The 17,759-nt window shown below is 38.5% G+C and overlaps 1 pseudogene; it reads right to left on the bottom strand.

The window, feature by feature from the left end:
• Positions 1–17,759, bottom strand: part of LOC113039303 (fibrillin-2-like) — a 73,869-nt pseudogene that overhangs the window by 36,700 nt on the left and 19,410 nt on the right.

Below are 17,759 nucleotides of genomic sequence, written 5' to 3'. Positions count from 1 at the left end.
GGTACAGTATGTCTGGAGCGATTCATCAAAGAGCTCTACTTAAAGGTCAGATGCTTGCACATCTAAAAAAAATAGCTCCTTGAAATTATGTTTTTATTGTAATACAGTACAAGAAGAAAGGATCATAATGTACTTTGAAATCTGTGCCGTTCAGAACTACATTAAAACACCACAAAAGATGGCATGTAATACAGTTTTTATTTCTGTACTTCTTTATGTATTTGAAAAAGAAAGTTTGGACCCTTTTTTGAAGGTGCCAATAGTCTATAGCTTGCTTTACAGCCATGAACTATGCTACTTGCTATCGCTATTCAAAAGCAAAAGTTTAATTTATAAAAAAGTATAATTTTAAATGTGAATATATGCTAAATATCTTTTTAGAAGCATGCTAGCATACAGATGTTAGCCTCAAAGCTAACAGATATGGACTATAAGCATCAATTTATATATATTTTTTAAGACGCTAGCCGCTAACAGACGCTGACTAAATGTTCTTAAAAGCTCATTTAAAAGTGCATTTTAAAAGTATGCTAGCATACAAATGTTAGCCTCAAAGCTAATACATGTGGACTTAAAACGTAACAAAAAAACTTTTAAAATGTGTATTTATGCTTATTGTCTTGGAGTATGCTAACATACAGATGTTAGCACCAAAGCTAACAGACATGGTCTATAAACTTCAAAAAAGTTTAGATTTGTATATAAACTAAACATATTTTTGAAGTATGCTAGCATACAGACATTAACCTCGAAGCTAAAAGACATAAAAAATTTAAATTAACCAAAGTTAATTTATATGTGTAAATACATTAAATATCTTTTAGGAATATGCTACAATATGAACATTCACCTCAAAGCTAATACTCTAACGTTCACATTTCTAGCATTAGCAATAGTAACAGTGATGGCTGACGTCTTAGCTGTAAATGCTAGTGATTAGCATTAGCCCACTCACCAGATCCTCTGACGGCGCACATCTCTGGGATGTGTCCAGGGCCCAGCAGCGGCCAGTGTCGCAGCAGCACTGCATCTTGGTGTATTGACCGGACAGCTCGCTAGCACACCGGCCATTGCTAAAGACGAGAAACACGTACCGAGCCGATGATCTGTGAGAGAGAACGAGAGAAATTTCAGAAATGCTACTGTTTTTGCCTAGTATATGCATACTGTAAACAATATGTGAATTTTGTCAAAATGAGCAATATGAAATAACAGTATAACTGTATCCCACAATGCAACGCGCTCAACTTAGCCTTTTATTTTAAGTGAGAGGCAATTAGTACCAAATCGTGTACTTATGTACTAATCTATGACGTTTTGTGGTACTGGTAGTGTGAGGAGTGTATTGAAAATTCCAACTGAAAATCCTGACATTCCAAAATTAATAACATTCATACTCTACATGGTTGAGTGCATAAGTACATGGTGTATAGTGCATCATGTGGGCTGCAGTTATTGACCAGGAAATAACATCATTTAACTCCCCTTTTGACACCGATTCCCAGAAGTGATGACATTTATACCAATTTATTAACTCCAAATACACAAATGCTTCTCTCTCAAGTACATTCGCACTTCACAGGAAGTCCCGGTCCATGCGTGCCCTTTTACACGGCCCCCTAGCAGGAAGTGAATTTATGAGGTGGGAGCCTGAGAAAGCCACTGGAGGGCCAAAAACATACAGACTTGAGATGGGACGTTTCGCTTAGTCAAGGTCAACGAAGGGGGCTGGTTGGCGATAGGGTGTGTACACTGCGACATTAGCGTGAGCGAACCATGCGAAAGGGGGGGTGAGAGTCGATTAACTCGGCTAATGAGCCAGCACTCTGCCATAAATCAAGTCCATGTGGAGTAATCTCAAACAATTATGTCGGACATAAAGAAACCCTTCGTCTGGAGGTTGCAGCCACACACTCCCGAACTGCAGCCTCCTGGGATTGACCCGGCCTGAGGGGGCAGGGTGGGTTTTGCAAGCATGGTGATGGGAAACTGGCTTCAATTGGAACCAGAGCTTCTTTCGAGCCTCAAAGAGAGATTTTTCATGTTTGCATTGGGGCCCTGCGGTGCATTAACGCTGATTAGCGTCAGGGTAAATGACTCCCAACGGCCTGGTTTTGTGCGATACCAAAGCACCAACGCAAAGATACCATAAAACTTTTGTGCCACCTTTAGTTTCTGGCCTAAAAACAATGTCTAAATAGCTTGTTGATGGTTACTAATAGCATGGTTTGCCTTTGGAATAACATGCACTGATGAATTACGCGCAATTACACAAAGTCAATTTTGATTTCACATCAACTTTCGAACATTCTCCCATGACATTGTGCTCCCAAAACCATTTTGGCTTCCTCTTTCTGTATGTCAACATGTAGAAAATCATGCGGGCTGCCCACATTCTCCACGGATCCATATGTACAGTGAACGTTTGCCGTAAATCCACACGGGTTTCTGGGAACGAATGAAGGCCACGCCAATGCGTCATCCAGGGCCGATAGCTCACGTTTCTGTATTTGCACCCGGGGACCAGACAGATCACAGGGTTACGAGAGACATATGGGGTGGCGGGAGTGAGAAACTCAAGACGGCGTGTATAAAAAGAGAAGGGAGTGTGAGAGAAACGGACAGTTAAGAGAAAAGACAGAGGAGATGCCAGAGACAACAGTGCCTCTGCCTCACTGTATTGGAATGTTAGCAGGAGGAAATAGCATCCATGTGACTCTGTTTTCACCGTTGTCTTCTGGCGTCTGATCCCCCGAGACCAGATGAGACCACGCGAGACCTGTTCGCCAAAAGAAACTAAACTGAAGTCTCAAACTAAAAAAAGACTAGTTCACTTGGATTGCGTTTTTAAAGGCAATTTGCAACGGTTTCACATTTAAATACATTTTCATTTGCCAGTGCATTTAACCTTTGTGACGTCAACAGAAAAAAAATACGAAATGAAATCACCAAACAAATTTCCAGATATTTGCAAAACCAAACATTTTTCGTAATGCCAATTTAAAAAGAAATTTGTTCTTCATGTGTTTCCCAAAATAATTTGATGAAAACACATGAAAAAACATTTTCTTATTGAAAGAAACGATTGTAAGATGAGCATGAATATGACAAGCGGTTTTCATTAGTACAAAGTTTCATTTGTATATAAATTGTTGCATTCATTATAAATGAACCAAATACATTTCTAGGTAAATTATTTGCAAAACCACAATTTGTTATACAAACATTTATCATAATGCCAATTCATGCACAAATTTGTTCTCCATGTGTTTCCCAGAATGTTTTGATGAAAGATTATGAAACATAATTAACACATTAATATTACTTCTTTTACCCAAATATTTTCATTTATTTATTTGTATGTTAATTCATTGTTGCGTTAATGAAACGAAGCCGAACAAATTTCCAGCTAAATTATTTGTGAAACCAAGAAGTGCATAACAAAAATAAAATTCTTACAAATAAACATGTAGAAATTATTTCTGCTTGTGTTTCCCAGAATGTTTTGAAAGAATATGACAACAAATATATTTTATTTAGAAATCAACAATCATTGTAAGATGAGCCCGAGTTTAACCTCTTTTATTCAAGGGATGTCAGACCACAGTTTTTTTTTATAAATTCCATAACGCAAGCATGTCCTTCAGCAAAATTGGATTTTTCTGTGTCAGTGTCGTTCTGATATGCACTGAACTGTGCAACACCTGGCTTAGGTTTCACGACAGCTGCTTCACAAACATGATCGAGTTTCTAAAAGGGTTTTACAGCCCAATACCATAAGAGAACATTCATGAGTTCTTATAATGAAATTCTTATAACCTCTTTTAAATCCTTATGATTAAAAGTTTGTTTCATGACGCAATCTTTAAGTTTTATATTTTAATCTTTATAATTACATTTTAAGTTCTATTAATTAAATTCTTAGGATGAAATTCTTATAAACTCTTTTTAATAATTCAAATGTTGAACCTAAATTCTCAGAAGAACCTTTTGCTAAAATGGACTGACAATTTTATGTTTCCTGAAAAGAAAAACAACGAAAACATTAACAATTAACATTAACATTAACATTAACAATTCTGACACAAAAGGAACCTATTCGAAACCTAAAAGCTAAATGATACCTAAAAAGAATATCATGATACAGAATAACTTCCAGAGATCGACTGATCATTTTACGTTTGTTAATTATCAAGATGTTAAAAACACCCGAGCGTAATAGTTAATCCTGACGCGAAAAATGTTATCAAAACAAGAACCAATTCCAATCTTAAAAAGATTCTAAGTTTTTGTGAATCAATTTTAAAAAACAACCTTTTTAGGATCATATGATGCTACAGAAGAACTTTATTGCTAAAATGAACTGACTATATTAAGTTAGCTAACAATAGAAATAAAAAACAGCAAAATGTAATAAAAACACGAATGTACAATGAGCAAATCCTAACAATGAAAAATGTTAAGAGCTCGAAATAACAAACTTATTTTAAACGTATACATTTCCGCACTATTAGCAGCACCAGAACAATTTTTTTTCCCGTCAAACAAAATTAAATTCCATTAGGTGCCACTAGAGTGGTGCAGAAATTACACTTTTGACCTGAAACAATATGTCGCCAACTCGTCCAGGTTTATTTACATTTGTAAAACAACAGTTCTGTCCTGTTTGCAGATGAAGAGACAGGCCTATATACACACAAGCACACTTGCCCGGGCTGAAGTGCTTGACCACACACAACTTCATCCCATGAGTCATACAAGCAATATGATGCACCGGCTCAGATGCAACCAGAGGTGTAAGGTCACAGGAACACGCATGGGCATGCATGTGTGGTTTATATGTGTGTGTGTGGATGAAAGAGTCTCACCGACACATCTGGAGCCGTCTGCGCTGGTGACATATCCCCCGCGACAGGTGCACACGTAGCTGCCGGCCGTGTTGGTACATTCCCCGCCCATCACACACTCCAGATATGGTTGTAACATTCGTCGATATCTAAAATACAACACAATGATACATTTCCTAGAACTGTTAAACATTTTCAAGATTGCTGATGTAACCGAAATTGTAGTAGAAACCAAACGGTATGAACTCAAACGCATTTTTTTTTCTTTTTTGGAGAAAACATTTAAGGCAGCAAACTCTCGTTTGGATTCTACGATTGCGAGCATTAATTGAGGAAACCAGAGAATTTGCATTTTGGCTTCATCCATCTCCTCATGGTAACGCAGGGGCATGAACTCAAAGCAAAAACTGACAGATGGTTAAGAGATTTCTTGGTTTTTATTGCGTGTCGTTCTTATTTTTATACACACGTGCAATTTAGTAAAATTAAATGCGGACGCGTGTGTGGGGTTTTGTCGCATGAGATTAAGGCGGGATGTGGGAAAGAGCATGACGAGCGATTACGTGTTTGATGTGTGTGGAAACTGGGAGTCATTGGTGTCCCACTGCAGCTGAAAAAGGCCCTGCTGAAGTCATAAAAACCTCTGCAAAACAAACCCTCTCGTCAGCGGAGCCCCAGAAGCGGGAATAGACTTTACTCAGGGCAGGAATGGACAAATGACTGCTGGAGTGTGTGTGTTTGCATCCTCATATGTCACGAGGAGAACACTTCTTTGGGTTTTTGCATTGCAGATGCAGTTGGTTCTCTGATCAAATGGTTATGTTTAGTAAAACTCTGAGAGAAAAAGGAATTATGAAGGGTGGGGTAAAAAATAACATTCAAAAATGTCATGTTTATGAAACTACCCCATTACTTGGGCTTTTTTGGCAAGCTTAAAAAGTAATGGACTAAAAATGGTCGAAAAAATAATGGTTTAAATAATGAGAACATTCCAAGTTCTTATATTGCAGTATAAGAACTCTTTTTAAATTATGATGTCATGAAAGTTCTTCTGTGACATCAGAACGTAAAGAAGCTTTTAACAATGGTCTTTACAAGTAGTGTTTTACAAAATTCTTAAAATGTTACCGAAGAAACTTTAAGTTATTATAAAGCCATCAAAAATAACTTTTTCTTATGACATCGTAAAAAGTTTCTTCTATGACAACATTACTTAAAAAAAGGTTCTTCTAAAGGTCATTGCAGATTGAGTCCAAAATTCTCGTCCGAAATTGTAATACGATCTCACGTTGCAAAAAAAAAAAAATTGGATCAGGTTCATTTTTCTGCGTTTTCTTATCCGTAGTGAGCATTTTGATAGGAAAGGATGACGAATATGAAAAAAAAAACTTTTGTTTTTGTAGTTTTATTCAGTTGCATTGAACGTTGAGACAAAAAGAAAAAATTATGAAGGGTGGGATAAAAAAAAAAAATTCAAAAATTCAATGTTTATGAAATTGTACCCCATTACTTGGGGCTTTTTTGACTAGCTTAAAAATTAATGGACTAAAAATTGTCAAAAAAATAATGGTTCTAAATAATGAGAGACAATTTAATTCCTATTAAGAACTATAGACAATTTAAGTTCCTATAAGAACTATAGTCTCTTATGATGTCACAAAAAGGTTATTCTGTGACCTTAGAACTTTGAAAGGTTCTCTTTTTCCAATGGAAATGATCTAAAATGATCCTGATCTGAAGAACTATAATATAACGGTAAAAATCTCCAAAGCAGCATGACTTCTCATCTCAGGAGCTCATGACAAATCAAAATCCCTAAATCACTAAGTCTTTAATTAAAGAACCTTTATATGTGCATTTTCATGCAACTGTGTTTTAGCTTTCTAGACCTAGTTTCTCTGAAATGAGCTCCTGGCTTCTGTAAGTCAGAAAGTGCCCCGTAAGCAGTGCGAGGTGCGCCTCATTCTGTACCTCCTCGCCCGGGGCAAGACTCTTTCCACCACACCACTGTCTTGTAATTAAGCGCCCCTCCTCACCCCACAGAACTACCACCTGGGTTTTTATTCCACCCTCCATGCAGCTTCAAAGAAAACACTTTTTCAGCAAACTTAAAGCCATTCAGCCTCATAGTTCAGGTGTTTCAGTAATCGCACGAGTATCTAATTTACAGACGTTTCTCTTTCGCTTGCTCGAGGGAAAACGCTGCTGACAGAGGTCTGCTTCTTCTCCAAACCTTTATTTTAGTCATGGCCTTGTCATTCGGGGTCAAAATGTGATTCAGAGTTAAACTAATAACCTCAAGGGTTGGGATTCCCTCTGTCTGGCTTACTGGAAGTATATCGAATCAAACTGGTTCATATGCTTAACTCTTTGTTTTGAACGAGAAGTGAAAATGTAGAAAACTTGCAGGAATGAAAAGTCTCAAATGAGATCTCCGTTGTTTCTCCTAGACGCCGACAGGATTAACCTGGGAGTAAGCGTTTTCACTTTTACTTAAGTTTCTTGCTTGCCAGATGCAAATAAATGTGAATTTTTAACAGCGCTGTACTCTTGCTGTATATCAAAACAGCTCATTTGTGCCTTTTAGTATTCCTACTCAGGAATTTTATGACAAATATCTGAGACAAAGTGCACACTGGAATGAAAGTTAAATCAAGCTAATGGAGCCGTGATAAAAACAACCTCTGAGTTATGCCATTTACTTCAGGTGGGACTCGTTTCATTAAAAGGCTGTCTGGAAACGCAGAATGCAATATGTAATCAATGCTGACATTTATAAAACACAGTTTAATGAAACCGCAGTGTAAAAATAAAATATTATATTTGAATACACTTATTTTTAGAAATAGTGCAACAGTGTAAATTGTAAAAAGAATACAATTAATACATATTCTTATTTTTACACCTATTGTTTTACTATTTTCTGTTGTTAACTCACTTGCATTTTTCCTAAATTGAAATATAATACTGGTGGTAGATAAGAAATAAGCTCAGCCATCTGGTATATAATAGCTGTGATCCACTATCTCTCTCTCTTTATCTCTCTATTTAGGTTTATCTCAATCCGCCTAAGAACCGCAGACCGTCGCTTTACAACACGCCTGTTTGTTTTCACTCGGCATTGTTCAAATTCCACCCAAACAGCACTGTCTAATGTTAAAGACGAACCTCAACCCAAAACAGCATAAACCATCATGTACTGTAGTCTGATTCAATGCAATTCTCCCCGGACGTCAACTTTTCATGCATACTAACTCGCTTACAATGTCGACGAAGATGCCAAGTGTGTGACTCAACTTCTTTTTTTCCAGTTACGAATAGGACTGAGATCATCCTCGTGCTGTTTTCTGACAGCTTGTGTGGTTTGGACTCGGTGCAGTAAGTGACGTACCTTCGCACTTCTGGTTGGTCTCACTTTGCCGGTGACCCGCGGGACATTTGCACTCATAGGAGCCCACGGTGTTAATGCAGTTCCCTCCAGCACACAGTCCTGGGACGGCCTGACACTCGTCCACGTCTAATGAAATGAAGAGAGGAAAGTGAACACAACTTGACCAAATGGTTTTAAAAATATATATTTATCTCATAAACAGTACTTTTACAAAAATGCAGTAAACAACCAGAGCATATTGTACTCAAGAATACTCCATAAATCCAATGCACTCAACTCGCTACCAATAAACTTTCAAATTAAACTAATTTTTTACAACCTGGAAGGAATATCAACCACGTTTTAAGCTCAATCATTTCATATATTCCACTGGACTGCAAAATTTAGTAGTTTTTTAAACAATGAGCCTTATTTATTAAACATTTTTTTTTAATCGTTCATATAAAACTAAATATACGAAGCCATTTAAAAATGGACTTTACAATTTATTTACAGATTAATTAGTTCGCAAAGAAGCAAAAACAGTGTTGTTTACATCTAGAGCAGTGTTTATCTTGCATATTATTTCACATAACAAAAAAGACTATATATGCTTCGAAGTATGCAATAAGTACACAAGTATTTTATTCTAAACATAACCTGTGTTTTTCTTTACAGGTCAACCAACATGACCGCACTGATCGCAAAACCTTTTATTTTTAAATTCAGTTTTGTTTGGATAGGAAATAGTAATTTCTACTAGAACAAAAACAGCAGTGTCTAAAGTTCTTAAATGGAGATCCATTATTGGTTTTCGCCCACTTTAAAGGATCTTTCATAGGTTATTTTATGTCCATGAAAGGGTGAAACACATGTATCATCTTTGTTTGCTCACAGTCTGGGCATTTTCAGACTTATTAAACACAACTACAGATCTTGGGTATTGTCTGGATTGGATAGCGCTTACATATCTGGCTAGCACTGAATCAATCTGTCTCTTTTTGTTGATACGCACATCCGCAGACCTTCAACCTGTATCCAATAAGCACCAAATCATTGGTTCCGTCTACTAATATAGACTGAAAATAGCTTCTTCCATTAAATGCCGTCAAACACAAAAAGACTCTGGAAAGCTCGCTGCACGGTACGCAAATCCTCCCGCCCGAATGTGCACATGTGTGTGCTTTGTACTTCAGCCAGACTGACTTTTGCAAAAGCACTCCGTCTTTGGGCAAATCCAGGCCAGACTTGGAGCTGTCTCTTATGTTGTATATTAAGGGGAGGGAAAGAATATCTTAAGTTTAAGAGAGACGTCTGGGAGTGGTCGTCTTTGAGATGATGTGTGAAATCAGGGTGGCATTTGCTGTTTTGGCTCACAAAATATCTAATATTGTAAGAACTGGTTATTTTCATCTGTGCTGCTGCAGAATCAGGGTTACTGTCGGTATTTAAATGTAAATGGTATATAAAACACTGTGCAGAATCTACAGCCTCAATGAAAAAGGAACTGAGAACTGAATGTAGTAACATAAATGTACTGGATACTGCAAAATAATACGTAATTCCCATTAAAATAGTTTTGCTTGCCCCGATTGCAAACAAAAAATTGTATCTGACTGAAGAAAGCCTCTCCAAACCAGTGTTAATCATGCTATGGTAACCTCATCTACTGAATGTTCATGACCTAATCGAATAAGTTTATAATGTGTTACAGGCCTTGAGAACAGAATTAAATCACGTCCATCTGTGTCCCTGAAAATCAAACAAGAAGTCCAAACAATACCCCCTATAATTACAAATAAATGTGACAAGCCATTACGAAATCCCATTTAAAGCACTCCCACTGGAAGTCATCTAAATATTTGACTCTACCAAGAAGCACAATGGGGAAGTGTCCTCTTGGACAGGGATTGGAGACGTAGGGTTTACCCTAAACGGCCCATGACTGCTCTTAGTGTCATCTGCCGCGTCAGGCTGCTCATTAGGACAAGAATTTGCCAGACGCTGAGAAGGAAAGAGCTGTTTGTTCAGACGCCAGACGCTCATTCTTACCTTGGCAAGCACCAGTGCGGATGTTGGGGATGAAACCTCTTCGGCAAGGGTGGGGTTGGGCAGGGCACATCTCGCATGGGTGACCCCATGCTCGCCCGATGGTGGCGCAACACAACGTCTTGGTGCACACGATGCCACTCAGCTGACCTTGGCACATCTGGTTGTTGACTTGTGTGAAGCATGGCCCGGTCCTGTAGTCTGATTATAGGAGAGATGAAGAGCATTAGAGAGTTCAGAAGTATGTGAATAAGATTACGTACAAATTGCAGTCCATTACTGATTCCAAATTTCATTCATTTAATTGTATTTAGTAACGCTAGTCCATTGCATTACACTTTTTAGGCCATATAGTCAGACTACTTTTGGATTACTTTTAGAATAATTTTGAACCAACTCGTTAATACATGATCTTGTACCTTATATAAAAAGGCAAATATATTACATTCTTTGTAATTAACAATGTGAAGTCCATTAAAATATATATTACTTCAACCAAAAGTAACACCCAAACCAGCCAAGACCAACAGGCCAACACTGGCATGGAAATCCTTTCTATAATATGAAAAAACAAGCGCTAACAAACATGACATGCAACCAAGAAATTACGACCACAAGAAATCCCATTTATGGATAAAGAAGTAAGCAGATGCATCTTCTCCATCACGCAGCTGTTTCCCATGCTGGAGGTGGGTCTGGGAATGCTCTGACAGGGATTCTCTTTCACGGTCTTCTAATAGGATAACCAGATAGTCACTAAGAAATTGCTGGGTTGCACCAATAATGGCAATTTCCATGACAAACGGTCTTGTTTTTGGCTGAGGTCAAAATGTGGGATTGTGGTGCTAGCACTGTATTGACTGTTGGAGATTTGGCCAAATGACTTCCTTTGTGCTGGTTGCCAATTGAGACGACTTACAGTAATCACATTAACAATGTTTTGAGCATCAAACAAACCAGTTCGACAGAAATAAACTGACCATTTCAGGATGCAGTCATTTCTGTTTAAAAGAACTCAAACAAATGCCCGGCTGTGAGGTATTGGATCCTCAAAGTCTTTGCTAGTGTTCTTTTGAAAATATAATTGAATGAGATCCTGCATTTGTTTGGGGCATAGTGTGAGAGTCAGTTTACTCTGGTGGGATATGAATGAGATCCTGACCCTGGTCATTTCTCAAAGAAATGAACAAATCTTTCCATATCCTTCATAATATTGCATGCAAAACCAAAGCGAAATCATATATCCATACCCAAGAGGGAGGGAAATGGCACTAAGAAAGTAGGTCAAGAGGGGAATACAAGAAGGGAACCTTCATGTGCCTTCAAATCCCGCTGCTGTCCCTTCTCCTCATTCCTCATGCGCTCCCCTGACCTGCCCATTCTTCCTGGACGATTTGAGTCCAGGAATGCAGGTCCTCTCCAAGTTGAGGGGACCCACTGCGAGCATCCTATGCACATCTGGGATTGATTAATTGTGCCTGGTTGGGACTATGTTGGGACAAGCTAAGGCCCAGATGTGTCCGTGCATATCCAGTATTCCGATTCATCAGCCTCTCTATATTGCTGCTTTGACTCTTACAGTGAGTGATGATATTCATATGGGTAAAACCTTCTGGGTCATATCTTTAAAGTCAAAATCTTCTTGATTTGTGGATTTGGTCATTTCCCCTGATGGGAGCAAACAAATCCAGTGCAAAAAATAGAGTATCTATTAGCAAAAACAACCTTGCGACCTCTACTTTGAAGTAGCTAGAGTTGGAAATCGAACATCGATTCCAATTCCAGAATCGGATACATGTGGTCAGAAATTGGATACTTGTAAAATTTAAATTTGTATTCTACCTATTGATTCCTGTGTGAGCATTTTTTATTTCATCTATGAGGACCCAAACTTGCGATCTGCCAGGTAGAGGTGGGCGATACTGCAAAATTTGGTATCGATCCGATACCAAATACATATAGGAGCAGTATTGCCGATACCGATACCAATACCAATACGATACTTTAAAAAAAAAAAAAACTTGTGTAGGGGAGTGCAGTAGGTCTGTCATTATTTCTGAGGTGGATGAATGATCAATTATTTAGGCAATATTTTTTATTAATGTATTGAAGTCCACAAAATTATTAGTTATTAGGCATTTATTATTTACAGCTTTTAAAAAATAAAATGAAAAATAAAGAACAAAAAAAATCTCTCCCTTTTTTCTGGTTTTAAAAGCAAATGAAATAAAGTGCACACAATTATTACTGAAAAACAAAGAAAGAACAAATATACCTGTGCAATTACATTCCCTGAGCCCTCTTTCTTGTACTTCAATGTGCTATCAGCTTCGCTCTGTTCGCTGCTTCTCGGCGCGTTGTGTCAGTGAGTCACGTGACGATGCAACAAAGAATCACAGCAGAGCAGCAGAAGGGGGAGGATTAGCAAAGTGGGCCAGGATGGAAAGGATTTCATCATTTCAGGATGAAAGCAGTGTTTGCTCAGGATTGTAGAGGTAGAAGACACGAGCAAAGTATAATGAACGTAGATGAGAGATATTTAAATTAAAATATCGATTCAATTACAATTGTATCGATCCGATATCAGTACCAGTGTTGGCATCGATACTATCAATATTTAGATCGATCCACCCACCCCTACTGCCAGGACCTTGCTCATTAATCGAAGCACTCCAAAGTTTGGCTACACTTGTGATCAGCTAAGTTTAATATATGTGGTAAGTTAAAGATTGCAAGAGAGATGTCACCACCACCATGACAAAGAACTTTAATTTAAGAGATCGTTAAAGATCACAAACATGATACAAACATGATACAAATAATGTGATTCTATTCCTAAATTACAATGATTCATCTGTTTCAGTAGGTGGTGAAAATGATCTTTTAAAATGTATTTGTCTTTGAATCATTTAAGAGATTCATTCAAAAATGCTGATTCATCCAGTAATGAAAGAAGTAAATCTTGACTTAGTCATTGAATCATTCATTCATAAATTACATGTGATTTTGTCTAGTTGTCTAATGTTTTTTCTCCAGAATCCTGAGAAAACCATAATCTACATTTAAAGAAAAAAACTAAATTTATCCAGAATTATGCAGCTCTATTTTGCATACAAACGGCTCTTAAACGAGTCCAGTTTTTATGTAGCCTGCTGATTTTTGTTCATGCTATTCAGCTACAACTTAAAAGTTTTACAAAAAAAGAGACAGAATAAATATACTTGATATCATTCTTTAAATATCAAACATCAATATCAGAGTCGATAAGCAGAATCAGAATCAAATTCAAACGATAGCCAATCCTAGAGGTAGCTTGCACCACTGCCTAGTGCCATTAGTTGGTGAATGAGTAGTGACTTGTCAAAGGGTGTACTACAGGAGTATCCAGTATCGGTCCAGGTGCGCTAGTGTTTTGCATAGTTAAGCGCCAACCCTATTTAAACACACCTGAAGCAGCACATCAGGGTCCTACTAGGCATACTTCAAGACAGGTGTGTTGAGGCAATTTGGAGCTAAACTCTGCCATACACAATCAAGTTTGCTGACCCCTGGTCAACTTTTTCGGACATTTACAATACCTACACAAAGGACTACATGGATGTCACAAGTTGCCTTGCAGTGAAGAATAGCAATGTAGAAAGTACTGAGAAATTTCTGCAATAAGAACATCGTTGAAGCTGCTCAGGTCTGTCTAACAACCTTTTGATCTACAATGAAACTGGAGCCACTGAGTCTAAAGGCTCCTGCCAACATAATTCGGAAGCCGCCACGTTGTTCAAATCTGCCAATTTCTGCACTGAACCATTTGTATGCGCACACGGCCAGAAGAATAAAGGCAGTGTAACATGGTAGGTCCATGCTAAAGACTGGACTCCTTTGAGGACTTTAATACACAAGATCGCAAAAGGGAGATCGGTTAACCTCAATGTCACGCTGGCAAATTTAGTGGCAATGCGCAGAAGCAAGGAGAATCATAATCCGTAGAAGAGAGTATGTGTCTGTGATACAGACAACATTCGGAATCAATTTTGACTTGATTAGAGTTTGAGTGGTTTGTCAGATCAAAACCATTCACCTACACCCATCCTCCCAAACGCTTACTCACCTCTACTTTCCGTTTAGTCACCACAGTGTTTCTCTGCCAGTTACATCTGCCAACTATTCAGCAGTGAACATTATCATGAATCATGAGGCAAGAAGGGGGAAAACGATGCCTCAGAAGGTCGCTGATATGTGGCATTCACACTTGTCCAAAGCTTGAGCAGCAGCGTAATTTGGCAGGAGGAATTCCAGTTTTCTTCACACTCCAAAGGCTTGGCCTGTTTTTATCATCCTCAGTGCTAATGGACCGAAAGAGAGTAGACTGTCATGAAAGACCTTCTAAGAAATGAAAAATCAGCCAGAGGGAAGTTAATCTAGTCTGGAACGTTAAGCCGCGGGGACCAACTGCAGGTGGAAACCTCAAGCGCAGCCAAAAACCTGCTTAAGAGTGAATGACTGAGAATAGTCACTCGCTTTGTTGTGACCTATTTCGGTTTAATCAGAGTACACACCAAGATAAGAAATGTGTTTTCACTTGGGGAGAAGCAGAAGTTCATTCACGTAGGCCTGAAGAAAAAAAAAGGCGGGGGGAAGGGGTAGGGAAACATTAGACGGTCAAGCTTCCCGGAGGAAGACTTTGAAGTTTTTCGGACAGACCAACAAACTGTTTTACTGCTCTGTGATTTACAGTACAGCTAAATAAAAACAGCCAATCTCTTCGCATCTTATCTCTGCTATACACATCCAACAAGCCAAGGTTACAACAGTTTTATGACTCCCAAATGAGTCAGTCTAGTGACACTCGGCCCTTTTTATTCTTTCTCTTGTCGTTACAGGAGGATTAGTCACATTTCATTGCTCGGAAAACACTTTTTCTCTAGAATTCAATGCACCACATAAAAAAAAGCCATCTCTGCCAAAACAGTGGTAATTGATCAAACTAAGATGGACTAGTGACCCATGACCCTGAGCAAAGTCAACCATTGACTGCGAATGAATATTACACATAGCTTTTTCAGGTGTGGGCCATGGTAAGTGATAATGCAGAGCACACGTGACTAAACGGAAAACAAATTAGATGGGCCTAACACCATTCTTACCGTTAACTTGCTTAACTCCCTCTAGAAACCGTGCCAACTCAAAGCTGAGCTTGCGTTATGTTTCGCTGAACTCTTCTGCAGAAAACTGACTTTATAAAAACGCAAGCCAACTATCGTGCTTCAGTCTTTTCAGAATCCAATTTCTTTGTTACTACCTCTTTCTTGGAAGACGGTGCTGAATTTTTTGGCAAAAACCAAATAGAGAGACTGACATCAGGCCCGCATCATCTTTTGGAAATTCATCAACTGTGTGAAATCCAGTCGCTTGATGATAAACAGGCGTGCCTGAGACAGGCTAAATAAAGACTCAGTCTCTGCTCTGTGAAATGACTGATTGTTTAGATTGATGTTTTTACAACCAACAAACAAGGACCTTGAGGGTGAGTCTGGACTGAAGGGATCTGGTCGGGTGGCCCACAAAGGAGGAAGGTGTCCCATGGACGGCGCTCTCCGTGTGAAGGGATTGTTTGTACTAGTTCAGGCCTGGCTGTGTATACACAGCTGGGGTCTCCATTTCTTGGAGAACACCCCCCTCCACCACCTTTTCTTGTCAGAAAAGTCTCCACAGAAACATTCCCTTGTCATTTCCACCCTACTTTATCTACTGCCAGATGTCTCCCAAACTTTTCCACCTCCCTGTGTTGGGTTTTCAAAGGGAACCGGCCTACAATTGCACAAGGGGCTTCGTGAAGGGGTGGGGTCAAACAGAGAACCAGACGCAAGAGGGTGGGGTACCAAAAAAGGGCTAAGGTATTCGGCCTAGTGTGCCTGGGGCGCTTCTCTACCACATTTCACACGGACTGATGGGAACTGCCTTTACGGTCCTCTCGGTCTGTCATTCTCTCATAACTCCAGTCAAGGATATCACCTCTGATAGCACGTCTCGTGCACATGTGAGGGAGGCTTTCGTTCTTTTTTTCTCTCTCTCTCTCCCAGATTACCTCATTGTTCCTGCTCTGAGAGACTTGGCCACAATGTAAACTGTAGCATTAATTTCACACCGGCTACAGTGAAGAGGACTTTGAAGCACACTGCCTCAAAACGCAAGTACTGTAAATTACCCTCGGAGCAATTCTGGGTCACATTGACACAGTGTTACCACATTCTTGAAGCAGGCCTGAGACGGTAAACAAACCACACATCTTCACAGACGTCAACACAATTAAGACTTGGGAAAATATGAACTTTGGAAGCATAGCGATGGCTTACCTCTCTCGCACTGAGGCCCAGTAAAACCGTAGACACAAGCACATCTGTTGGGTCCAATACAACGTCCGCCATTTTGACATCCGCTCTCGCACACAGCTACGGAAAGCAAAGTTGGTGAAATCAAACAATCAGTTTTATTGCATTTTATCCTACGATTAGAAAAAAATACATATAGAGTTCTCGAGTTGCTATGTGGTTGCTTTTCTTTGGAATGTTTGGAAAGTTCTTGATTTTCATTAAAAGGTCTTAAATAAAAAAACTAAATTAAATGCAAAAAATAGATAAATATATAGTGGGGTCTGAATGCAATCAGAGATAATTTGTGTCTGTAAGCCAAACTCTAGTGAAATCATCTATTGTTGTCTGTGTCTGGGCAGCTATGTGGTGATGTCTGGCCATTCTGAAATGAAAGATTCACTTACGCTGTCCACAGTGATTTCCTGTGTAGCCCTTCTGACACGAGCAGGCATCTTCATTACAGACCCCTCCATTCATGCATCTGATGCTGCAGGACTGGACTGTACAGAGACAAGAGAGGTGATTACAATTCATCTAGAGTGCTCAGTATAACAATAAACCATGCATGCAGCTAAATGTATCCCTGTTATTTGGGAATAACCCAAAATCATTGGATAAAATCTTAGATTAATTTCCAGCAATCAGTTTAAAATACTTTTTAAAAGACTTGGCATAGTACACTATGAATATTGTTGCCACTGTGATGTAATTATCACAAAGAAATAGCAAGTGACACACTGAATTAAACACGAACATTTAAAGTAAAAAAAACTGTTAATCTGTTAAATATCTAAATATAATGAAATCGATTCAAAACTGATAAAAAAAGTTTCACGGAAGTTTCCATGTGGCATTTTTTACATATTAATGAAAAGTAGTGTGTGAAACATTTTTACACTACATTTTTACCAGTTTATAGTTCTTGTATTAAATTGTTACACTTTTAATTAAGAAATGAAGATCCCTGGATAAATGTGGAAATATGGAAAATACTTTTGCTATATCCTACAGCTTATTTATTAAGATAATTTTTCAGAGAACATATTTTGAACTTTCTTCACCTCATATACTGTATGTATTTATGTCACACTAGTGTTTACTGCATCTTCCTCCCACTATTTATTT

The sequence above is a fragment of the Carassius auratus genome, chromosome 22 (assembly GCF_003368295.1).
Source record: "Carassius auratus strain Wakin chromosome 22, ASM336829v1, whole genome shotgun sequence".
NCBI lineage: Eukaryota > Metazoa > Chordata > Actinopteri > Cypriniformes > Cyprinidae > Carassius > Carassius auratus.
This window is presented reverse-complemented; position numbering and strand designations above follow the sequence as displayed.